This window comes from Plecotus auritus, assembly GCF_963455305.1.
Source record: "Plecotus auritus genome assembly, chromosome: 1".
In the NCBI taxonomy this organism is placed as follows: Eukaryota; Metazoa; Chordata; class Mammalia; order Chiroptera; family Vespertilionidae; genus Plecotus; species Plecotus auritus.
Window position 1 is genome coordinate 47,107,920 of NC_137770.1, and position 26,231 is coordinate 47,134,150.

Here is a 26,231-nt window from a genome sequence, read left to right on the forward strand (position 1 = left end):
AAATTAGCAAAAGGTGCCTCTTCCTCAAGTAAAAACGTTTGAAGTTCAGATGAATGACCAAAGGCTGCTGCCCTGGCAGGGCATACACCTAGACCCTTGGACGTATGCACTCTCCCCAGTGCCCACACTCCCCACTGACCCCAGGAGAGGTGCTACAGCCCGGTTTGGGTCAGGAGGAGACTCTCCTGCTGTTCCAGGAGCCTCTGTGTCCACCTAAACACTGCCATTTAAGTAACTGATTATGCCTGAGACCTGAACGGTGATGAGGCAGGCTTGTTCAGGGTGCGTCTTAAACACCTGCACACAGTACCCTGTGGGTAAGTCATAGTCTTTGGAGTCACACACGCCTGGTTTGAATTGCAGCTCTGCCACCGGACAGCTATTCAGCCTGGGGAAAGTCAGTGAATTTCTCTTAGCGTTGGTTTCTTCATTTCTGAAATGAGGATAGCAATGCCTACCTCTTAGAATTGTTGTGAAGATTAAATGAGCGAATGTGCTTAGCAAGGTTTTTAATGTGTAGATTAGCATTATAAAGACTGTTCAATATCTGACAGTTATTGTTATTGGACAGGCTAGATGTCACCTCCTCCAGGAAGTCTTCCCTGATCTCCATGGGTTAAGAGCTCCTCCTCTGTACACTCACAGCATTCTGGGCTTCCCTCCGTGATAGCATCATCACATGGAGTTGCAGTCTGTTTCTATGTATGAGCAACTGGGGACAGGGTCTGTGTCTCCAAATCTCCAGCTTTTAATAAGCCTGGCACATAGTAAGTGCTCAGTTCATGATCTGAAAGACATCCTGTGAAGGGAATAGAGTCCACACAAAAAATGGAACAAGGGATGTGGGGGTGGGGGATACTGGGAGGGTAGGTCCATGCTCAGAGGCTATAAGGGTGACAGGGAAAGGAAGGAAAATTGTAGGCAGAAGCTGTGTCTTCACCTTTTAAAAATATGTTTTTATTGAGTTTTAGAGAAAGAAGAAGTGAGAGGGATAGAGAGATAGAAACATCGATGAGAGAGAAACATCATCGATCAGCTGCCTCGTGCACCTTCTACTGGGGATCAAGTCTGCAACCTGGGCATGTGCCCTAACCTGGAATTGAACTAGTGACCTCTTGGTTCCTGGGTCGATGCTTAACTGCTGAGTCACATCAGCCAGGCTCCACCCTTTTAATACTAGTTTTGGGGGGTTTGGAGGAAATAGAGAGAGTTCTTTTAAGCACTGCTCATCTGCTACTGGTGTTAGGCAGTCAGAGGCACCTTAGGTAGGTCAGACCTCACCCTCCTGTAGGTTCCTGGACTGAAAAATGAGGAACAGAACCAGTTTCTGCCAAGGCCCTGCTATGCATGCCCTGTACTTCACCAGCATGATGGCGCAAACGTGACTGTAGATGCTGTCCTGCCATAACCTCCCCAACCACGTCCTGCCTGCATCTCTATCAGCTCATTTACAAATCCTTTGATTTTTTTGTGTGTGACACAGCAGTGGCAGGATGGGCAGAGAAAAAAGAGCCCTAAGAGGAAATGGCCGTGGGATGGAGGGTGAGGAATGAGGAGAGAGGAAAAACGCCTCAGAGGTTGTCCTCCAGAAAACTTTACTGAAGCTGTACATAGTGGGAAAATTAGAGATTCAGAGAGAATGGGTATCAGTTAAGAATGGAATCCCCTTTGACATGAGGGATGCAATTCAAAACTGGAACATCTTCTCCAATTTCTTTCAGACTGTTGGACAATGTTTCTTTAAATGAGACTGTAAGCAGAGACTGAGCCACATGAGGCCCTGGGATTTATTAGAGTTACACCTTATCCTCTTTAACTCTATGACAACCCTATGAGCTAGGCATGAGGAGGTGAAGGCCCAGAAGGGTTAAGCAACAAGCGCAAGGTTCCCCAGCTGAACCTGAAATGCAGGCACTTACCTAGGGGGATCCTCAAAGCTGAGCTCTGTGAAGCCCAATGCTCGTCACTGGCTGGCTCCCCTCCTCCAGCTCTGATGTCCACAGGCAGACAGCCCTGCACTGTCTGTTCCCACAGCTCACGCACTCTCGGACTGAGCCGTTCCTGACATTGGACCCCAAAGGCTGCGTCGGAATGATCCCCGAGCAATGCTGATTGCATTAAGCTTTTGGCACCCAGCCTGGCCCAGGCAAATCGGAGGGGCATGGAATTACTCAATAGGCGGCCATCGGCTAACAGCAGCTCTGGCCAGCAGCCTGCGGGTGACGCACCAGAGGGGCCGGCGAAGCAACATCCCTGGGACCTATTCAGTATGGGGAGAGGTCAGAGCCCTGCACTGGGAAGGGAGTGAGTCTTTTTGAAACAGAGAATAATCCTGATGTCATGTATAGGTCCAGGTGGACCTCTCTTTCTACAATGGATGCATCCCGAAATGGGGTGGGTGATAATAATGATCACAACTTAAGCACACTGTTGTTTATGTGAATGGTGACCCTCGAGTTTTGCAGCACACAACCAACATGGCTCTACGTGGCAGCCTTGAAGGAAGGCTTTCAAACTAGGCAGCCCTGGTTTTCCTGTTGTATATAGTAGGGTTCCGCATAAAATGCTGTTAGAAAGACAAGTTCCATTGGTAAGAAGAAAAGTTTGAAAACCAGTGTTCTATAGAGAAATCAAGCAAATTAAAAATACTATTATTAACTCCATGATAAAAAAAGTTGTATATAAGAAAGCTAATACAATCATAATGCATGATTTATATACAGTATTTACATAGTTGTAATAATGGAAATTCCAAATATTTATTTAAACAAGAGTTGTGCTTTAATGTTCTGGGAGGACAGAAGTAGGGGAAGTGTGTGTGCGTGTGCATGTGTGTGTGTGTGTGTGTGTGTGTGTGTGGTAAGAGGGGAGACCGAGCTGGGAGAGAGCCAGATCCCCGTCATCCATAATAGGAAGTCAATGGACAAGGTCTAAGATTTTAAAAATCAAAACATGGCAGTAGAAGCAGGTAATTAAGAAATATGGGGATAAGTGCAAAAAGAAACTAAAAGCAATGAAAGAAGCTAAAAGCAATGAAAGTAGCCACTTTAAGGAGTGGGAAATGAGGATGTAGAAAGTGGGACAGGAATGGAGGGTAGAGGCCATGATGTGCCAGTAAATGTTCAACAACTGGTTCTCCTGTGGGGAAAAGGCCCTGGTTTTGAGCATTTGCCCATTTGAGTGGTGTAAATATTCCACCGTGGCTAATTTCAAGCTGCCGGGAGGATATCACCAAAAGCAGAGTTAGAGGAGAATCACAGTAGCACCCATTACGTAATATTTCTACTATTAGATACAGTCATCCCTTGGTATCCTCAGGGAATTGGGTCCAGGATCTCTGAGGATACCAAAACCCACAGATCTGCAGATGCTCAAGTGCCTTATAATTTACACATATTCTCCCGTATATTTTATTTATTTATTTTAATATATTTTATTGATTTTTTTACAGAGAAGAAGGGAGAGGGATAGAGAGTTAGAAACATCGATGAGAGAGAAACATCGATCAGGTGCCTCCTGCACATCCTCTACTGGGGATGTGCCCGCAACCAAGGTACATGACCTTGACGGGAATCGAACCTGGGACCCTTCACTCCACAAGCCGACGCTCTATCCACTGAGCCAAACCAGTTAGGGCTCTCCCATATACTTTAAATCATCTCTATGTTACTTATAATACCTAATACAATGTAAATACTATGTAAATAGCCGTCATACTGTATTGTTCAGGGTATAAAGGCGAGGAAAAGTCTGTACATGTTCAGTACAGATGCAACCATAATAGGCCTAATTACATAGTGCAGGCCAGCAACAACGTAACTTCCCCCCCATATTTTAGATCTACGTTTGGTTGAATCTGCCGTTGTGTGTGGAATCCCAGGCTACCAGAGTGTGATAGACATAAATAACCTCAAGAGCACAAACTAGTACAATAATTAGAAAGTAATGACTTTAATATTTAGTACCTCTGTTTTTAATATAATTTATTTAATTGAAAGTTTGCATAATTTAATTTTTAGTAATAGCTGTGTTTAACAACCAACTTGCAAAATTCCTGAAAATGTAACAGGCTCTCACAGGCCAGTACAAGCCCACTCCCGCACATCACGTGTGGTGCTATGGGCCTTGTCACACTGTCAGACTTTATGAACGCTGTATAATTACCACTCTGCTAGACAGAAAATTAAAGAGCAAACAAGTAAAATGCATGCACCAGGTGTTCTAAGGGAAGCTTGTTCTGAAATCTTAAAAAAAAATGTGAACAATCCAAAAAATAATAAAGATGGGGAAAAAATGTGAACAATCCTCTCGCAGATCCCCTAAATGCCTCTGTTTTCTTTTTTTTAAATATTTTTTATTGATTTCAGAGAGAAAGGGAAAGGGAGAGAGAGAGAGAGACAGAAACATCAATGATGAGAGAGAATCATCCTGGACATGTTCCTTGACTGGAATCGAACTCGGACCCTTCAGTCTGCAGGCTGACGCACTATCCACTGAGCCAAACAAGCTAGGGCCAAATGCCTCTGTTCTGTCCCAGTTTCTGTGTGTGGTGTGACTAGAGACCAAGTCCAGACCTGGTTCTTGACTGCTGCACAGTGCTACCTTCTCATACTCATACCCCTACACACACTAACACTCACACCAACACTAACAGCTGTGGTTACTTTATTACATTAATGTAATCAAATTGAATCCTCGGAACCCCACCTTATAGCTGAGAAGGCAGAGGTTTAACGAGTGGCGTCAAAGCCTTTTAGTGTTTATAACTTAGAATCACAGAACTGTCCCAGCGGTAGTTCTCAGGGGCCTGGGTCTCCTCTGCCACCTGGTCCTTGAACCGCAGAGAACTTCAGCCTCCACAGACCTTGTTGCTCGGGGTGGGGTGGGGAAGCCCCGTTACCTGGCGTCTATAGTCACCAGGGAGACCTTCCCACTGTCAGTGGACCACTTCCTAAGGCCTCAAAGGACAAATCCGGTCCCTGTTCGGTGGGACAGACCTTCCACATGAAATGTGGGATGGCAGCTATTGCATACCCTGAGCTTCTCAGGGCAGAACCCAGGGTTGGGGATCGGGTTGTATCTCAAATACACTCCATCCAAAGACAGAGTTGGAAGCGGCCGCACGGCTAGACGCAGGCCTCTCTACAGGGTGGGAGGGAGTGAGAGGTAACCTGCCACCTTCCCGCAGGTCCACTTGAGAGAGTCGCAAAGACCTTTAAAAGGTTCATAGACTTCAACCAATAATTCCACTTTGGGAATTTATCCGAGAGGAATCAACAGAGAAGCACACTAACACATCCACTGCTGCCCTAGCCGGTTTGGTTCAGTGGATAGAGCGTTGGTCTGCAGACTGAAGGGTCCCAGGTTTGATTCTGGTCAAGGGCACATGCCGGGTTGTGGGCTCAATCCCCAGTAGAGGGCATGCAGGACGCAGCCAATCAATGATTCTCTCTCATCATTGATGTTTCTATTTCTCTCTCCCTACCTCTCTGAAATCAATAAAAATATATTTTTAAAAAATTAAGACATCCACTGCTGTCTTACTTATCATAGGGAACAGTCTTTTAAATGCCCAACAATGGGGCATCACCAAAATGAATTGCAGTACAGCAATATGACGGAATATTATAAGTGCATTTAAAATCATATTTTCAAGGAATAGTTAATGACATGGGACTTGTTCAAGATATAATGTTTAGTGAAACAGTCAGAACCAAGTTAAATACATAAAATGATCTCTACCTATTAAAAAACACACAGTCTGTAAGAAAACACATCAACTTGTTCATAGTGGCCATCTCGGGCTAGGTGGATATTAGGGGTTTTCACTTTTTCCACAATGAACATTTAAAACTTTTATTAAAAAGATAAATGTTATTTATTTAAACACACACACACACACACACACACCCTATAGCTTTGGTTGAAAAATATTCCTCTCTGGTTTTGGTCAAGCAGGTTTTATGTTTTTCTTTAAAAAAAATTTTTTTTTTATTGATATCAGAGAAGAAGGGAGAGGGAGAGAGAGAGATAAAAACATCAATGATGGTAGAAAATCATTGATTGGCCACCTCCTGCATGCCCCACACTGGGGATTGAGCCTGCATATGCCCTGACCAGGAATTGAACTGTGACCTCCTGGTTTCATAGATTGATGCTCAACCACCGAGCCACCTAGACTGGGCAGTCAAGCAGGTTTTAAAGAAATAAGGTGCAGCTGGAGTCTACCAGGTTTACACGTTTCAGAAGCTTTGTGGAACATAAATGTGTTTGCTCATACAGGCTTCTCTACTCCCTTGTTACCAAGAATGGTTTGGAGGCGGGGAATAAGATCCTTTAAATTGAATAAAATTATATAACGAATTGAAAGCGGGTTTCAGTGTGTGTGTGTGTGTGTGTGTGTGTGTGTGTGTGTGTGTGTGTGTACAGCCAAGGCCAGGCCCTCTCCCTGGGGAAGGTGGGCAGTTCGGCTTACCCAGCAGCCTGCCCAGGGGAGCGACGGGTGCTCTGGGCCCCAATCCAGGCTTTATGTGAACCCAGTGAACTGACTGAGGATGAGATTTTCAAAACAACCTGCACTGCAGCTTCTGCTTCCTAGAATCTTGCAATGCTGCAAAGCTGAATTTTGTTCACAGGAGCCAAATGTTTTCTTACCTGGGGAATCAGCTTAGCAAGGCAGAAAGAACAGACTCTGAGCAGGAGGTAGGGTTTCTAGGCCCATAGGCCCAGTTCCACACCCATCTGGCTGGCTGAATGACCTTGAACATGACCCTGGCCTCTCTGGACTTCCCATTCCCAGACCCTGGGCTAATGCCCTCCCGCTTCTTACTGTATGAAGCAGGGCACACCTGCTATCAGAAAGACGCAGGATGGCAGTACTAATGATAACTAAAAAAGAGAAGGGTGGTAGTAAGAAACCATTTGACAAGTGCTTATAAAGTGCCAGGCCTTGTGCTAAGCAATTTATATACATTACTAGAGGCCCAATGCACGAAATTTGTGCAAGGGGCTGCGTCCAGAAGGTCGTCTGGAAGGACATCCAGTAGGACGTTCTGTCTAATTAGCATATTATGCTTTTATTATTATAGATTTTATTTAATTCTTGTAACAACCTTATATAGTTTTATGAAATCATTTTAACCCTCCAGTATCAACCCATCTTATGGAAGAGAAAACAGCTCTGGGAGTTGACCTCCCAAAGGTGACACAGCTGGGAAGGGAGGAGCTGCCATTTGCACTTGGCATTGTCTGACTCTGAGGCATCCTGCTACGCTGCCTCCTATTTCAGAATGTGGGTGAGACACTTGATAAATTAGGGGGGAAGTGGGGTCCTAAAAAGGGACTGGTTGGCAACTCCACGTGCCCCTTAAACTTGCTCTTGCAGACTCTCCCTTCCCTCCTCCTTTCTCACCCAGACTCGCCCCTTCCCCTAGCGATTTCCAAACTTTGCTACATTTTGGAATCACCTGGGAAGTTTGAAAATCCCAGTGCCCACGTTGCACCCTGTACCAATAAAATCATAATGTCTGGGAGTGGGGAGCCAGACATCAGTATGTTTTAAAGATCCCCCAGTGATTCCAACAGGCAGCAGAGTTTGGGAACCACTACCCTAGAGGCTCCCTATTCTGCTGGGAGCCCCTGCAATACTCAATGCATTTTAAGACAGGCTCCGCGGCTGCCTGACTCAGTGTTAACCAGTATGGGCGTGGAGGGTGGGGTGAGAAATCAAAGAACATCATTGCACACTTAATACAGACTCATTGGCAGGAGCCACAGATAAAGCAAATAGAAAGATACCATCAGGAAGGACCCAGGGTAATGGAGAATGCTGAACCTAAGAGATGGGTGATGTAATGGTGGAACCCCAAGCTTCTAGATGGGTGATGTTTTTGGATATGCCACCCTGGTCATCACATTCCCTGCTCCATGATCTGCCCCATGCATCCCAGGCCATCCAATTAAGCTGCTCACAATCTTGTCTGCTTTCTCTCCTCTGGATGGAAGTTGATATTAAATGAGAGAGAGCCATTGTAAAATAGGCACTGTAGTCCTTCTCCCTAAAGCTCTGGGCAAAGGTCAGGTCCCCTGTGTCCCAGCCTTTTGGTCTGAAGAAGGTCATGCCCCAACTCACAGACCTTGATACTTCTCAAAGCACTTGCACTTACATGATCTTAATATTGCCCAGGGAAGTGTGACTCTGGTCACCCCACCAGGCAATGGCAGCCACGGAGAGTTTGTGCAGGTTCAGAGCTCTGGGTACCACACGGCCTCCTCAGGCAGGAAAGGAAGAGAGTGCTTGTGCCATCTCTGTGCTGTCAACACTAGCATTGGCCTGCTCCTCCCCTGCCACGGAGCCATGCTCTCCTAGAAGGTGGGAGCACTACGGACATGAGGCCTGTGGGGTTCGGCTACAAGATCTTCAGTGTCACCCCGTATTTGGCCCCAGGCAGGCCTCATCCTTCCAGAGACCCTGCCACAGAGAGAACCCCAGTGGAAACCCAACCCCAATAGGGAGGGACGGAGTTATGAATGACCCTGAGGAGGAATAGAACCCAGTCAAGGTCAGGAGCAGTTCCCAGGTCAGCCCTCTGCTTTTGGGCCCAGAGGCCTGGATATCTGCCATACTGGGGGCCCCACCAGACCTTCTCATGTTTTACAGAGGCTGCTGCCAGGAGTCTAAGAATCCCTCCTTCCATTTGCCATCTGGCCCAGGGAAGGAGGAGATGCTGCTCACTGGCTGTGCGGCCGGGGACAAGTCTCTGTCCTGATGGTCTGCGTCTCTCCCTCTGAAAAGTGAAGGTGTTCTGGAGGGACAGAGATAACAAATAGGGGGTCCACGTGCCACCCCCAGGCTTCTGTCTCTGCAGCAGGCATTGCTAATGGCTCACTGGGTCCTGCCCGAGCCCTGTAATCCTTCTCGGTGGCCAGACTGGGCAAATGAGATGAAGTTTGTGTGTCTGCCTGGGGCCACATGACCCCAGAGTTCTGACAGCAGTTCACATGTGAGCGCCTTGCTAAGCCTCTGAGACTTGGGACCTCTCGGCATTCAGAGAGGATTCCTGGAGGCCTCTGTTACGTTAATCCCCACACATGACTTCACCTCTGCCCCTTCTTCTCCAGCCCATGGTGCCCGCAGCCCCCTGAAGAGTCCAGTAGTCTTCCAACTGGTCTCCTTGGTGCTCCTAGCTCTCAAACCCCTGTGTGAGATTGGCATTCTCTAATTATCACTTCCATTTTGCAACTCCTCCAGAATCTTCCATAGTTGTAACCATTTGTAGGAATTTTGGCACTTGGACATCCCAGCCCCCTTCCTGATTTGGGGGACTCTCCCACTGTATGATGTACTGATGGGATGCAGCCCCTCACCTTCCATCGCGAGAGCTGAAATGGGGCTCCTCCTACCCAGGGTCCTCTGCTGTCACGGAGGGGGCACATGACCCGGGTTGGCCAATCAGAACCTCCCACCCAGGAAGGGCCAGGACTGATTTGACTTCCTGCTCTAGACTCCCGGAGGCCTGTGCTCACCTGTGTTCCAAGTCTGGTTCTCTACTGACCCCCACCCCATGATTCTGTGAAGGCCCCAACTCCCTGTCCACTTAAGAGGACTAAGGCTGACTTCTGTTGCTAGCAACTAGGAATCCTGAGTCAGCTCCCTTGTCCCTACCTCATCGGATCCAGCTCACCTGCTTGGCCTTTGAGGGGCCCAGACTCTGTTCCCACTGCTACCCTTAGCCATCAATTTGCTCAGCCCTCTTGAGGTCACACTTCTCAGACTGTCAAGAGATGGACACAACTTTAAATGTTAGGTCTCAGGTCCCAATAAAATAGTGACATCTCCCTATATATTTTGATGACCACACCCTTTTTTCAGGCTGCTTTTCACATCTGGAAGAAACACAGAATTTCTTTGCCAGCTCTTGTATGTCTTATCCTTTGGTTTGGGAAAATATAGTTCCCAAATCGAGTGTTCCTCAGTGGCCCACAGCAGCCTCACTCCCCCTTCCCCACTTACCCCACGACACCCTTCCTCAGAAGGACCTGCCCCTCTGGGGCTCTGGCCAGCCTTAATCATCCCCAGGAGCCACCTCGACTCCTGCTCCTGCTAAGACGTCTCCTCTAACTCCTCCACATCGTGTGGTCTCCCTTCTCCTTCAACTTTCCCAATACTCTCTCCCCATATCCCCCTATTTGTGGTAATAATGCCTATCATTTGCTGCGGGCCTTCCCTGTGTCAGACCTGAAACCAAACACTTTCAATTATTTACCACAATCACCTTATGAAGTACATATCATTACATCCATTTTTAAAAATTTTAAAAAGGTTTTTCATTGATTTTTAGAGAGAGAGAGAGGGAGAGAGAGAAACATTGATGTGAGAGCACAACACTGATTGGCTGCTTCCTGCAGGCCCCCTACCAGGGATTGAGCCCCAAACCCTGGTGTGTGCCCTGACCAGGAATCAAACCAGCAACTTCCTGGTACACAGGATGACACTCAACCAACTGAGCCACACTGGCCAGGGCTCATTACGTCCATTTTATAGATGAAGAAAGCGAAGCTCAGTGAGATTAATTAGTACAGTGGCAAAGCCAGGTCTCAAGCCCTGTCTGTCTGACTTCTGAACCAGAATGTCAGCTCCACGATGGTCAGTGCTTGGTCTCGCTCTGTGCCGTAATCCAGGGCCTGGAATGATGGCAGGCTCTCCTAAGTGTGTGTGGAATTAACGATGCCATAAACCGTGGATCTAATAGGGTCCTCCGTGCAGTGACAAGGGTGCACTATGCACTTCAAGAGGGTGCCCAGCCACCTAATACGCAGCCTTCTTTGGTCTAGCCACGATGCTGCGCTGCTTCTCAATAGCACTGCCTTGCACTGTTTGCTTTATCTCATGGGTGTTGGTTGCCTTCCCCAGGATATTATTAGCACTTTCATCTTAAATACAGTAATCATGGAGGGTTCCCAGCAGAGCGTGGGACACAAGTGAAACCGAAGAAGCATAAGACATGCTTCTTATGCCCTCAGCCCCAAACACAATGTCAGTCTATATTCAGGACCCAGTGATTTCCCAGCCAGTTGTACAGATGCCGCTTTTGTCGGCGGTGGGAGTGCATCACGGAGCACCACCCACACTCCCCTTAGCGGAGCCACTCCTCTGCCTCACCTCTGGGTTTATCCACGAGAGACCCTCCATCCACCAAGAGCATGCAGACTCAGCATGGGCCCAATGCCCGCCTAGACATTACCAAGACTGAGCCCTGAGCCATCACTGGCCACACAGAGACCTCTGGCTCAAACCCTCAGCCTCGCTCCATCAGCAACATCTCAGGGGCCAAAGAAAGGCACCACGTCCGAGGCAATGGCCTTGCCAATGCCCTTGAAATGGAAATGAGCAGCCCAATCCTTAGGTGCCCCGCCTTGTCCCAGGCTTTCTCCGGGCTGTGCCTGCTGAGCTTGGGTGACCCTCGGGCTGGGGGTTGGGAGAAGGGACAGACTGCACTCCACGCTCCTAGGAACTGGGTCCAGCTTGGCTCTGCCCACACCAGTGAGTGATGGGCAAGTTCCTTCCTCCTGAGGCTGCAGTTTCCTCACAAGACAATATACATAAGCTCACCCAGCACAGTGCCTGGCACCAAATAACTGCTCAACAGATACTAGTTGTCGTTATCATCTGCAAAATGAGGATTTGTGTCTCACCTGTCCTTGTGCAACCAGACCTAGCACAGCCCCTGAACACACGTGCTCAGAAGTGTCTGCTGAACAGAATTGAGACACCAGGGCCCTCTAGTGCTGACAGTCTATGGTTAGAAACAGCCTCCACTCATCTGCCAACCCTGACAGGACCCTCCTGGGTTTGGTGCTGGCCACGGAGAGATGAAATCCCTCCTTTGAATGTCAGCTCCATGACAATCTATCTGTTTTGGTCACTCCTGTATGCCCAACATCTAGCACAGTGCCAGGCACCTAGTAGACTCTCAATAAATATTTACTGAATAAATACATGAGTGGGAAGTAGATGATATTTCCAGAAAGACCCAAACCCCCCTTACCAGCCCAGAGGCCAGGGCAGAGACTGGCTCCTACCGTCAAGCAGAGCTAGGCTGCCAGAGGGGCCAGCGGGGCTGCATCCCTCTTATGCCTGCCATTGGTCCTCCAGCCAGATCCATTATCTTTCCAGTCACCAGGGGCTACTCTAATTCCCAACCGATAAAGGGGACAGAGGCCTGGCCTGTGTTGAGCTCTGGGGGATGCAGCAGGGTTGACTGTGCAGCACCTGTTTGGGGGGATCCCCACACGAGACAGTAAGGGCAGCTCCTCTGAGCTTGGCTCTGGGTGCCCCACCAGCCAGTCCTTGGGAAACTTACAGAGGCTGCTGCCTTTTCCATCATTGTCCAATGGCCCCATGACTACCTTCTGGGGGCTTGTCTGAGGGCTCTGTGTGAGGAGGGCAGAGAGGCCTCTGATCTGCATAGAAATTGGGGCTTTCTGGTCCCCCATCACCCACACCCTGTGCCGTGGAGCCCCAGGCCATGCCTGGCTCGGTGGTCTCCCAGATGGATGGGGAGGGCTAGAACCCACCCAGGGTTGTAGGGTGAGCTGGTAGCCAGAGGCATCGGTGCTGAGCAACTCTCCCGGGGATGTCAAGTACATTTTAGGCTTTCGTCAGGAAGGGACAGTGGCGCTTGGGGTGCAAAGCGGGGGGTGGGGGTGGGGGGGGGCTCCTGTCAATTATAGAAGGGCATGAATATGGCCTCCTGGGCCAAAGCAATGGGCCTTGCTAGGCCCCAGGAGGCAGAGGATTTTCACGAAAGCCTGCTCTCTCTGCGTGGCCAGAGGAAGCCCCCACCCCCATGCAGCCTCGTGGCTTTCCACAGTTGCAGAGGACCTGTGGCCACTTGAGCCAGGGGATCAAGAAGCGTGCCCTGGTATCTAGAAAATGCTGCTCCTGCCATCAGCAGCTTACGCTTTCCCTGGGAAGATGAACTAGAGGAAGGGATGGGTCTACAGGCCCAAGCAGAGGCTGACCGGCTGAGGCAGGGGGATGAATACAAGCTTGTTTCCCCTCCGTTACTGTGAGACCCTCACAAAGGACCGACAGCCAGGCAGAAAGCAGACACTGAAAGGGGCACTCCAGAGCATGCTGGAGGGGGTCCACACACTCCAATTCATGCTGGATTAAAAGTATTTTCGCCATCATGGCTGCCTTCTTCAGATTACCTTCCGCTCTGTTTCCCAATTAAAGTATGGCTCATGGAGCTCAGAACAATGCTGTACTTCTAGCCTGTGGTCTGACCACCGCAAAAGGGAGAGGGAAGAGTTCCTCCTTCCGTCTGGACTAACGTTTTCTGCCTTATACTAGTAGAAGAATCTCTGACTCGCCCGTTGACTCATATCTGAACTTCCACCATTAGGGATTCATTCCTTTGGTGCTACACCTTGAGGCTCTTAACATACACACATTACTAAGAAGGGCATAGTGATAGGAGATGCTGGTCATTCTGAATGAGCTTTGAGAACTTATCTAGAGACAGATCTGAAGGAAAGGAGCATGAAGACATTGGTGGAGAATGTGGAGGGGTAGGTAAAAGAGAAAGAATAGGTGGATAAGGCCAATGCAAACTCTTAACCTCAGACCTTGCTTAATGAGGTCATTGGGCACCAATGAGTTTGGTGTTCTTCACGCTGTTCTACAGAGAAGCCCTGACATATGAGCTCTCTGCTCCTCACCCCACCATCAGTGGGAGGCCCAGAGAGGGGAGGGCACTTGTTCTAGGATACCAGTGAGTAAGTAGGTGATGGCTATGCCCAGGGCCACATCCAGTTTGAGGACACTCAGGTCAGTGCCCAGTTCCAACCTTGTCAGGTCTAGAGGACCTGCTCATAGGATGAGGACAGGAAGGTCACCCTGAGAAGACACGGGGCATTCATCAGTTACCTGAGGGTGGCTCACTGGCTTCACTCCCAAGTTACAGACACTGGTGGGGCATTCCACTGATCTCACCTACCTTCCTGGCACATCTGCAGGGAATATCCCCATCCCCTTTCCTGAAGCCATCAGCAGGGAGCTCTCAGACCCCAAAGGGTTGCTTCTTACGTGGAAGTCCTTGACCTGCCAGAGGATAACATAGTGGCCAAGCAGAGGAAGCTGTGCTACTGCAATTCCACCAGCAGAGGGCGGTAGCTGCGCTGCTCTCGGCAGCATTCAGAAATGTAGACTGTGTGGGAGGAAACTTGGCCCACCAGCTCTTCCTAAGCTGGAGTCCTAAGACACACACTGCCTTGGCTTGAGTGTTCCTAGTGCTCAATTGACTAGAAAATTCCTTTTTATATTGAGATGAAAATCCATTTTCTTGTAATTCTTGTCATAAGCGCTTAGCTCTGCTTCTGGGGCCACACAGAAAAAGTCAACCCCTTTTTGCTTTGCAAGCTCTCAGGAGTTGGAGTCCCCTTTCCTAGTTGGCCACCCACCGTGCTATGTGACTTTGGGTAAGACCCTTTCCTTCTTTGGATCTTTATTTTCTTAGCTATGAGACAATGGGATGGATCCTGATAAATTAATTCTAAGGCTCCTTCCAATTTTGACATCCCAAATGATGACTCTTTCAGTTACCACAGTTACCACTGAAGAGCAGGAGAGGAGACACTATGTACCTCCCACTCTTGGCTTGGGTTTCCAGCACTCACAGTGGCTCCCAGGCACTCTGTTCCCACCCTCCAAGCTACACCTGTTCTTAGACCCTTTCCCTTGGGGTTGGGTTCTCCTGGCTGCTGCATACTCACACCCACCTCCACCGAGCTCTTCAGCCCAGGCCTCGCTGACACTTTCCATTTATGCCTGTGACCCAACTGTCATGAGGGGGCTGCTCACAGGTTACCTCCATTACCAAGGACATTACCAAGTTGTCCTACTATCCTGTTCTATTATCTCCTGGGATAATCACTATTATTTTTGGTGTACATCTTCCCCAAGCTGCAAGTGGAGTAGAGTCCTTCCATCCCTGCCCATGACCGCCGAGGGCCCCCAACACGCTCTCCAGGGCTTCGGGAAATCGTCAGGCATAGTCAGAATTTTTCGAGCTGCTGCATAGCTCTCCCCTGCCCCTCAGAACACTCTCTCTTCCTGTAAAACACTTTAATCCTGGGATGTGGTGGGAGGCAGCCTTCAAGAGGACCCGTAATCTCCACCTCCTGGTACACACACACACCCCCTGGGCAATCCCCTCCCACATTCCACCAGGGGCGTCTGTGATGCTAACAGAATGTGGCTTCTGAGAGCTGTAAGGGCTCCTGTTTCTGCCTGGAGGCCGTGCTCTCTTGGATCATCACTGGGGGAGGTTGGCCGCCATCAGAGAGGACACAGCCTATGGAGAGGCTCAGGCGTCAGGAACTAAGGCCACCCAGTTCCCCCAATCACATGACTGCAGGCCCAGGGGGCAACCCAGCTGTAACCTCATGGGAGATCCTGAAGCAGAACTACCCAGCTACATTTTGGGGTAATTTATTATAAAGAAGGAGAAAACTAATAGAGATATAATTACCGTTTGTTGTGAGGCAGGCAGAGAAGCTTTAGCACCTGAGATTTTGAAATAGTAAACTGAGGCACAGAGCAGGTAAGCCATGTGGGTGAGGCTTTCACCAGCAGGTGGGTCCACAGCCAATGAGGAGTGGACCTAACCTGTGAACTTTCTGGGGTCCCCGGTGTGGGCTCCAACCCCTGACATTTTAGAGGCTCCCCCTCACTTTTTTTTAAGTAGTGAGAAAAAAAGGTAGGAAAGTTGGGAAATACAGATGAGGAATGACTGATTTTATTTCCTGGTGAATATTGGCTCAATTTTATGCCCAGCAGGAGAGAGTTTTTTGTGTGTTTTTTCCCCTGTGGCATTAAATATTTTTGACATCACCATTTTTAATAGCAGCATTGTATTTCACAGTATGGCTATATCACAGTATATTATGCAATCTCCTAATTCTGGATGTATATGTGATTTATAATTTGCAACACTTTAAAAAGGCTGTAGTAAACACAGCTGAATCTTTACACACATATGTGAATCTTTGAAAATATATTTTTATTGATTTCAGAGAGGAATGGAGAGGGAGAGAGAGATAGAAACATTAATGATGAGAGAGAATCATTGATCGGCGGTCTCCTGCATGCCCCTCATTGGGAATCGAGTCTGCAACCCAGGCATGTGCTCTGACCGGAGATCACACCGTGACATCCTGGTTCATAGGTTGATGCTCAACCACAATGGCCGGCCATATGTGAATGTTTTAAAGGATAAATTCCTTTCAGTGAAAATGCTAGGTTAACAAGTCTGCACTTTACAATATGCTTTTGTTATAAAATTTTAATTGTCCTCCAAAAAGGTTGTACTAATTTGTATTCACATCAGCAACTCAAGAGAATGACCATTTCCCTATACTCCTGACAGCACAGAATATAATAATGACTTTAACTTCCTTATTTTTAGATGAAAAATAAGATTTCATTGATTTTATTCACAAGTCTTGGATGCTGGCAAAGTTGGTTATGTCTTCATTTGCTTACTGGACATTTGCATTTCCTTGCTTGTGAATGACCTCATTATATGAGGTACTCATTTCTTTTTATGAATGATAGATAAGAGCTCTTTGTATATTAGAGATATTAACTTTGTATTATTATCCCTTTTCACTTTTGATCCATCTGCAAAAACTAATGATTCTAAATATTCTACTTTGCCTCTTTTTCCCTACTCAGTTCCCTTCCTAGTTGGTCGAGCCACCAAACCTCCCTTGGAATGATGTCTCCAGCAAGCTCAGGCTGATTTCTGGGGCTCAGAGACATAAAATCATAGCAAGCTCAGAGAGAGCCTCACTCATTGCTCTTGGATAAAGTGCGGCCAGGCAGTGAAACACTAGAAGTCAGGGGCAGTCACAGGAATGGGCTCCCCGTGTTAGCTCTGCAGGCCCCGATTGACTTCCGTATTTATGCAAAGCACTGCAATTTCTTTCAGAGATCACGTCGTACCCACTGGGCCAGAAAAACCTACCATACTCTTCACACCTCACCCACTTTGCCCTGGCCAGAGAGGATCTGCTACGGTTCGCATTAGGGAGCTGCCCGTTTGCTGGTTGCAAAGATGCCCTTGTAGATTTCAACCACCCAGATGCAAATAAGCCCTGGTTCCAATGTGAACAAGGTGTCATGCTTCTCAAGGTCAAGTCCTATCTCAGGCTTCCTAAGGGATGTGTTATTATGTGTATTTCTTTGCTTCGCTTAAGTTTGAAATCCTCCAATGGCTTCCCACTGCACCGAGGTGAAAATCCAAACTTCTTACTGTGATCTCCAGGATTCTGGGTAATCTAGTTCCTTCCTAAAGCTCCAACCGCATCTCCCACGGCTCTCCTGCTCATTCATAATGCTCCCCAGACATTGATCTTTTTTTTTTTTTTTTTGGCCTGGGTCCTTAGCTTATGCTATTCTCTCTTGCTAAGACACTTCCCTGTGGTCTGCACATGACTGGCTCCTTCCTATCCAAGTTTTCAGAGAGGTCTTTCTTGACCATTTTACCTAGAATCTTAATGACTGGTTTGTTTCCCTGTGTATGGTTTGTCTCCTTGCCTGGCCCACACAGCTCCTGAGAACAGGAACCTTGCCTGTACATCTTGTTTGTATTGTTTGCATGATCCAGAAGGTTCTCCGATCTTCTGTAGCTCCCCTTGGTGCTGTTCCTCCCCCACACCTCCCCCCAAGCTGTGCCTGCAAATTGCTAAGTCTGTGTACTCAAGGCGCAAATGACCCAGGCCATCCTGTTGGCTGAGGCTTGCTGTGTGCCAGGTCCTGCTAACCTCTGGGCCAGCACCGTCCCGTTTTCTTTTGGTTCTATCACTTTCAAGCTGCGTGACTTTGGGTAAATTACCTAACTTTCCTGCGCTTCAGTTTCCTCATTTGTAAGATGAGGCAACCCCTGTTTCCTAGGGTTGCTGTGGGCTCTCAGTAAGACAGGGAACAAAGAGGTGTGAGTGATTGTTCTCATAACAACACTGCCAGGCGGATTTATTTCCTCCTGTTTATAAATAAGAAAGCCAAGGACTTAGGGCTCAGCTAGGAAGTAGCTGAGTCAGGATTCTAAGACCCGAGGCCATGACTCTGTCCGGCCACATATTCAATTCTCTTTTACAGACAAACAAACTGGTGTGGAAACTCTCCCCTTCCCAGCGACTCCCTCCCCACACATTAAGAACCAGCTCTTCCTGCATTCCTGCAGGTGCAGCAAGGCCCACATTACCCCCATCTTCAGTGCACTCTCCCATCTCACAGATGGGCAAACTGAGGCTGAGAAGGGGCATGTGGGCGAGCAGAAAAGTCCAATGTAAACCTGGCTCACTGGACATGCTTCCAGACACCCAGCAGGCAGCCGCTCCACGTGGGAAAATGGCTGCAGGCTACTGGGCTGGATCTGCCAGAAGCCTCTGTCTTGTCCATAGGGCCTCACCCATCAGCCCCCTCATCCAGGGTCCAAGTTCTGCAGTCTGGAAGATTGGGGTTTTGGCCAAGACTCATCACCACTCTAAACCTCAAAAGGTTATCCCATCCGGAAAGATACTGGTCTATTATCCTGGCAGAACCCTGGGTGTTGGGAATAGGATGAGTGGGACTGTTCCCAGCTTTCAGAAGCCCAGTGGGTAGTAGCAGGCGCAGGTATGAAAACAGACTGAGCCCCGTCCCCTGTCGTCCCCCCCGCCCACCACTGCTGCTCATGGGTATGAGCAGAACCTAGTGGCAGACTAAAAAAAGAAGCATGGTGGTTCTGGGGGGCTTCCCGGAGGTGGTGGCCCGGAGCTCTGCAGGAAGGATAGGCAGGAATTGTCTATGTGATCAATGAAGGAGAAGGGCATGGAGGTGGGAAGGACCAGGGCAGGCTCAGGGCTGGGGTGGAGGGCAGTGTGAGTCCCAAAGGAGGGATGGGAGATTCATCGGCGCCAGGGCAGGGATGGACTTAATCCTGAAAGGGAGGAGAGGCCCTGGGGGGCTTTGAGAGTAGGGGAGGGCCCCATGACAGTGAGGGGAGATTTGGGAGAGGAGAGGCTGGGAGAGGAAACTCAATGCCCGTTTGCCACGGGCCTTCCTTCTGCAGGTGCAGACTGGCACTCTCATTGCGACTGTGGATCCTCTCACCACCCACAGGAGGAGCTGAGAGCCGTAACTCACCCAAGGCATCAGCTGGTTTCTGGCAGTGCCGAGATTTGAACCCAAATCTACCTGATTATAAAACTGTGTACTTTATTATCTGTTGTTTTTTTTTTAACTCAAGGTGGTGACTACAAAAAAATGGCAACGCAGAGACCCCCTTCTGCCACAGGGTGGAGAGAGACACAAAGCTGCTTGGCCCCTTCCTTACTCGTCCCCCAGCCCCCAGCCCCCGCTGTGCTGGCCACTCCAGCTGCCCAGGGGAGGAGGGAGCACCTTCTCAGGCCACTTCCTTTTCTTTGCCCGGGGCTGTACCAGGAGGGGTCAGCTGTCCAGGAGCAGGTGATGGAGAAAGAAGGGAAGAAAGGAAATTCCCACCAGTTGCCAGGAAAGACTGTCTCTTGAAAATGCTATGCCCCTTCCTTGGGTCCTGGAGAAGTTTGGAACAGTGGGAGTGGGAGAGGCTATCATCCTTCGCCTCCTTTCACCTGAGCATCATCTAAAATCTCAGCGCCCCTCTACTTGTGACCTCCATGTGACACCGTGTGTAGGACACTCAGGTACCTGGGGCCTCACTTTCAGTATCTGTACATCTGAGCACCACCTGACCACATAGCACGTTGTTGTCCGGTCCTGTGCCAGCTACACAGACTGTCCCCAAGGAATTCTGTGTCTGAAGCCACCCCATCTCAGACAAGTGGGCCACCCAGCAGTGGTAAGTATAGCCAGCTGTTACGGTAGAATTGAGATGGTGTTCACTGCAAAGCTATTTAATATTTGAGGAATGTTTGAAAAGTTTTATAATAAAGTGTTGGGGGAAAAGCTATCTTTCTCAACCCAAAGTATTTTTAATGGAAAAACATTTGATTATTGGCATTAAAGTTAGGAATTAGATACCACTATTATTTAACACTTTCCTGGAGGAACTATCCCATGCAATCAGAAAAGGATACTAAAGCTATAAACATTATAAAGAGGTAACATTATCACTGTTTGCAAATGATAAGAGAGTATCCTTAGAAAACCTGAGAGAAAACACTGAAAATTTTGTGAATTTAGTAACACGGCAGCCTAAAATATTAACTTACAGAAACCAATGGCTTTCAAATATACAATCACCAAATAGAAGATATAATGGAAAATGGGCCCTACTGTATATATAATACCAACAAAAATGGTATAAGCTCTATATGAAGAAAATTTAGCACACTACAACGGGTACAAAAGACTAGGATAAGTTACCAATGTTCATAGATAGTTTGCTTCAACATCATAAGATTGTCTACTCTTTTAATTTAGTCTATGAATTTTACATAATCCCAATAAAAATAAGATTTTTTTTGTATTCACATAAGCAGATTCTAAATTTAAATACTAAAATAAACAAGCAGGAAGAGGCAGTTCACCTTTGAGAAAAGATAATGATGAGTGATGAGTAGTTTACTGATATTTTTGTTCGTTTTTCTTTCTTTTTTTAATTTTTTAGCATTGTTGATATTAAAACATATTACAAAGCCTCAATAACACAGCATTGTGGTACTGATACATTAATACAGATCAGCAGAAAAGAATGGACAGCCCAAAAAGAGACCCAAATACACACAGAAATGTAGAATGTGGCCAAGACTGCACCTCACATCCGCGGAGGAAAGATGGATTACTCACTTAAGCAGTATTAAGACAACTGGATGGAAAAAATTAAGTTGAATCTACACCTCATACTTTACTTCAAGATAAATTTCAAAAGGTATCAAAGATTTAAATATAAAAACAAAATTATAAAAGTACTGGAAGGCCTGTCAAAAAACTACTTGATAACCATGGAGAAGGCTTTTCTAACCATGGCCCAGATCCAGCAGCCATAAAAGGAAAGACCGGCAAATTAGAATTATTGACATTTAAAAGGAGAAAACTGCATTGAAAAAACAACCCTTTGAAAGGTGTATTTGCAAGTCATATCCCAAACAAACGGCTAACTTCCCTAATATACAAAGAACTTATTAAACCAGTAAGAAAAGAACCAATGATAAGAACCAAAATGGATAAGGGATATGAAGAGACAATTCACACAAAAAGGAAATGAAAATACATTTTAAACATATAAAGATATTTCAACCTCATTTTTAATAAAAATGCTACTTGAACCTACTCTGAGAAAGTAGGTTCATTTTAGCAAAAATTTAGAAAGTATGAGAACACCGCATTTTCAAGTGGGTAAGGAAGCAGGCACATTTATACTTTGCTGGTGAGAATGTAAATTGTTACAACCTCAATGAATTTTGTCAATGTCTATCAACATTTCAAAAGCACATATTATCCCCTCCTTGTTTGAAATTAATAAGGTATATTTATCTCCAACAAAAGATAGAGATCTTAGCTGTACAGCTCATCAAGTTTTTACACATGTATACACGCATGTAACTATCACCACAATCAAGATTCAGGACATTCCCATCACTCTAAAAGTGTCCCCACAACACCAAATGCAACCATTAATTACTCTGACTTTCATCACCACAGGTCAATTTTGCCTATTCTCGTACTTTGAATAAGTGTAATCACACAGTAGGAACTATTTTGTGTTTGGCTTCTATTCAATATGTTTTAAAGACTCATCATGCTGCTTGGGTAGCTATAGTTATTCTTCTTTTTTTTTAAACCTCAAGGACATTTTTTTTCATGGATATTTAGAGAGAGTGAAAGAGAGGGAGGAAGGGGGGAGGGGGAGAGAGAGAGAGAGAGAGAGAGAGAGAGAGAGAGAGAGAGAGAGAGAGAGAGAGAAATCTACTGGTTGCCTCCCGCACATGCCCCACCTGGGGCCTGGGATCAAACCTGAAATGGAGATACATGCCTTTGACCAGGAATCAAACCCTTCGGTCCATGGGCCGACACACTAACCTCTGAGCAAACTGGCCAGGGCTCTACAGTTACTTTTTTACTGCTCAGTACTCTCCCATTTTATGAATCTTCCACAATCTGTTTATCCTGCTGAGGGATGTTAGATTGTTTCTAGTTCATGGCTTGTGCATAAGCTGCTATGAACATTCTTACACAAGTCTTTTTTGTGGATACATGTACCCGTTTTTCTTTGTTATAAACGTATTTGTGGAATTGCTTGTCCTAATGTAGACATCTGTTTAACTTTATTACACATGTCATTACAGTTTTTCAAAGAGGCTGTAACATTTTACACTCCACCAACAAAGTATGAGAGTTCCAGTTGCTCCTCATCCTTATCAACACTTGATATTGTTGGTCTTTCCAGTTGGGCCATTCTGGTGGGTGTATAGAATAACTCATGCTATTTAGTTTGCATTTTCCTAGTGAGTAATGATGGGTACAGCCTGTAGATAAACAAGTCCACAAAAAGGAAGTGCAAATGAGCCTTAAACCTATAAAGAGGTTTTCAGCAGCCTCAGTCTTAATAAAAATGCTAACTGGGACTACTTTGTTTTTTGTTTCTTTTAATATTTTATTGATTTTTTTTACAGAGAGGAAGGGAGAGGGATAGAGATACAAACATCGATGAGAGAGAAACATCAATCAGCTGCCTCCTGCACACCCCCCACTGGGGTTGTGCCCACAACCAAGGTACATGCCCTTGACCGGAATCGAACCTGGGACCCTTCAGTCCGCAGGCCGACGCTCTATCCACTGAGCCCAACCGGTTAGAGCTAACGGGCACTACTTTGATGAAGTGGCCCCTCTTCATAGGCTTCTTGGCCATTTGGACATCCATTTTTATGCAATGTCCATTTAAGTTTTGCCCTAATTTTTCCCCCTATTTTAAAACACAGTCATATGTTATGGATACCAGTCCTTTTTCAGCTATATGCATTGCAAATATTGCTCCCATATCTATGGTTTGCCTTTTCTCTTTCTTAATGGTATATTTTGATGAGCAACAGGTTTTATTTTGATAAAGTCCCATTATCAGTTGTTTTTATAATTATTGCTTTCTGCATCCTATTAAACAATCTTTGCCTGTTACAATGTCAGGAAGAAATTTTCGTGTGTGTGTGTGTGTGTGTGTGTGTGTGTGTGTGTGTGTGAGTGTTGTTTCCTGGGAGGAAACACATACCTCTTGAACCATCAATGCAACATTTAGGAATTTATTCTGCAGATCTGTGCCAGAAGGCATGTCCTTAACTATTCTGTGTGGCACCGTTTGTGACAGTGGAAGTATGGAAATCATCTAGATGCCCATCAGTAGGCTCTATCTATGGCTCAACAAAAGATGGTACATCCAAGCAGCGGAATACTGTGTCATGTAAGAATGGATGAGGAAACTTTCTGTATTTAATGTGGAAAGATTTCCAAGATATATAATTGCATGGAAAAAGGCAAGACACTGAGGGAACAATGGGCATAGTGTGCTGTCTTTGTGTATGAAGGAATATTATATATATATAATTTCAGGAAAGACACTTGAGAAGCTGTTAACACTGGCTGCCTCCTGGTAGAGGGATTGAGTAACTGGAAGCTATGTGAAAGGCAGACTTTTAACTGTGTGTTCTTTGATTGCTTTGGAAGTTGAAGCCATCTGAAGGCTTTACTATCTGGAAATAAATACTTATTTATAAACATGTTATTCTAAATGGGTAGGATTTTCCATATGTGGACATTGGTGAGATAGGGCAGTCCACAAGGGGGAAGAGCTGGAGCAAAAGTGTGGACAAGGGAAAGTGGACTGCAAAGCCGGTGTGTCTGGGGGCGTAAGAGCCCTTCACAGACTTTTTTTTTTTTAATATATTTTATTGATATTTTACAGAGAGGAAGGAAGAGGGATAGAGAGCTAGAAACATCGATGAGAGAGAAACATCGATCAGCTGCCTCTGCACACCTCCCACTGGGGATGTGCCTGCAACTAATGTACATGCCCTTGACCGGAATCGAACCCGGGACCCCTCAGTCCGCAGGCCGACGCTCTATCCACTGAGCCAAACCGGTTTTGGCCCTTCACAGACTTTTGCCCAGGGTCTCATCATGGCCTCAGTGTCAATTCCAGGGGGTAAGCCCTCTTGGGTGTCCTGGGGGTAAGCCCTCTTGGGTGTCCTGTAGAACTAAGCCCGCAGCAAAGTGCCCACCATTGTGTTGGGGACACTTCATCTACCCTGTGTCATTTAAACTTCATTCTGATCCCAAGGGGCAGTCTTAGGATTGATGTCTATTGGACAGAAGAGGAAAGTGGAGTTCAGAGAGGTTAAGTAACTTGCCCAAAGTCACAGCAGCCTAACTGGTCCCAGGGCTGGTATCCTCCCCTCTCCAGAACACAATTAAGACCAGGGTGGGAAAAGGGAGGATGGAAAGAGTTAAGCACCCAAGAGTAAGCAACCAGGCACTTCCATGGCTTTTTCTGGGGCAGCCCCAGGTTGCTGTCTGGCCTTGGGCCCCATCAGCACCCCCTATCCGCCCCCTCCCACCGGCCGACTGCAGGAAGGAGGCACAGATGGCAGGCGAGGATGAGGCCCCCAGCCAGGCTCACCCAGCTGTCACGTTGGAGAGCACCGTGCATCTCCTCCTCCTCCTGCCTTGAACAATTGGGAGCCAGCCAGCCTGGCCCCAGCTGTTCCCTCTCCCTGGTCCAGGGCTCCTGCCAACCCACGCTTCTGAGGCCTTTGTCTCTGGTGGAGGAGAAACACAAACTCCCTGCACATCAGAGCTGGACAAGACCGCAGAGGATACCGGGTCCCACACCACCGCTTCCAGATGGGGAAACTGGGCCCAGAAAAGCCAAAGGACCTGCCCCAGGTCACAAAGAACCAAGCAGAGAAGTGGGGCTTCTTCACTCCCAGTAAAGCTTGGGATTTGGGGGCACCCCACAGGGTGAGGGGTGCTCAGGCCGGTTGCATTACCCACTTCCCACTGAGCTTCAGCCAGGGCAGTTCTGTTTGTCCTGATTTTATACAAAGATGTTCCTTCTGCGAAGTCAGAGTAGCCTAACTGGTTATGTTTCAAAGGTCTGTCTTTAACCTGGCCTGCAGACCCTTAGCAGGTCTGTGAGCTGAGATAACAGAAAAACTACATTTAAATTTTTCCTAGTCTCTAACTAAAATTTAATATTAAGATTAGCTGAACCTACAACTTTTCCATCAATAGACAAGACAGACATTTTCAGATCACATTACCCTGGTACCACGATCTCAAAAATTGTTTACACTCCTCATCGCTTTGAAAGTACAGGACTTATCAGGTCCTCTGCTTGATCATGCTATTTAATCCTATCTAATAAAGAGGGAATATATTAATTGACCCTCACACCGTCGCAAAGATGGCGGCGCCCACAGCCAATAAGGAAAGAATACGCTAATTGACTGCTACGCCCTCAGAGATGGCGGTGCCCACAGCCACAAGATGGCAGCGCCCAGTCCCCTCAGCCCCGTTGGGGTGGCAGGCACACAGCAAGGCCAGGCCCACCCCTAGGTGGGCCTGGCCACTCTGTGCGCCTGCCTCCGGAGTCCCCAGTCCCCTCAGCCCCCCAGCCACCCAGGGGCAGCCCAAGGCGCAGGCAAGCCTTGGATGGTGGCTGCCCAGCCTCCCAGGGGCAGCCCAAGGTGCAGGCAAGCTTCGGATGGCGGTTGTCCAGCGACCCAGGGCCGCCCGAGGCTTAAGTAACCAGGGCTGGCCAAGGCTTGCACTGCCGGCAGTGGCAGCAGCAGAGGTGTGATGGGGTGTCGCCTTCCCCTGATCGCTGGGTCGTCTCCCACCCCTGAGGGCTCCCGGACTGTAGAAGGGGCAGGCTGGGCTGAGGGACCCCCCTCCAGTGCATGAATTTTCATGCACTGGGCCTCTAGTATATTAATATAAAGGCACATATACTACTATATTATAATTCTGGTATGCATTTTGATAACTCTATTTCAATAGAATTGGTTCCTTTGTTATCTTATTTATTCTATTTTATGGCCTTAAAAACTTTACTCTGGGAAGAAGTCCGTGGGCTTTTCCAGACAGCCCAAGTGGCCTATGCACCCCTCCAAAGTTAAGGACCTGTCTCATTTGGACAAAGTGATCCAGTGTTAGACACTAAAGCTTGAAAACTTTTACACTGTATCTG

At 47.3% G+C, this 26,231-nt stretch overlaps 1 protein-coding gene across 1 annotated transcript in view; it reads right to left on the reverse strand.

The window, feature by feature from the left end:
* CORO2B (coronin 2B) overlaps nucleotides 1-26,231 on the reverse strand; it is a 131,364-nt gene that overhangs the window by 25,986 nt on the left and 79,147 nt on the right. The window lies entirely within an intron of this gene.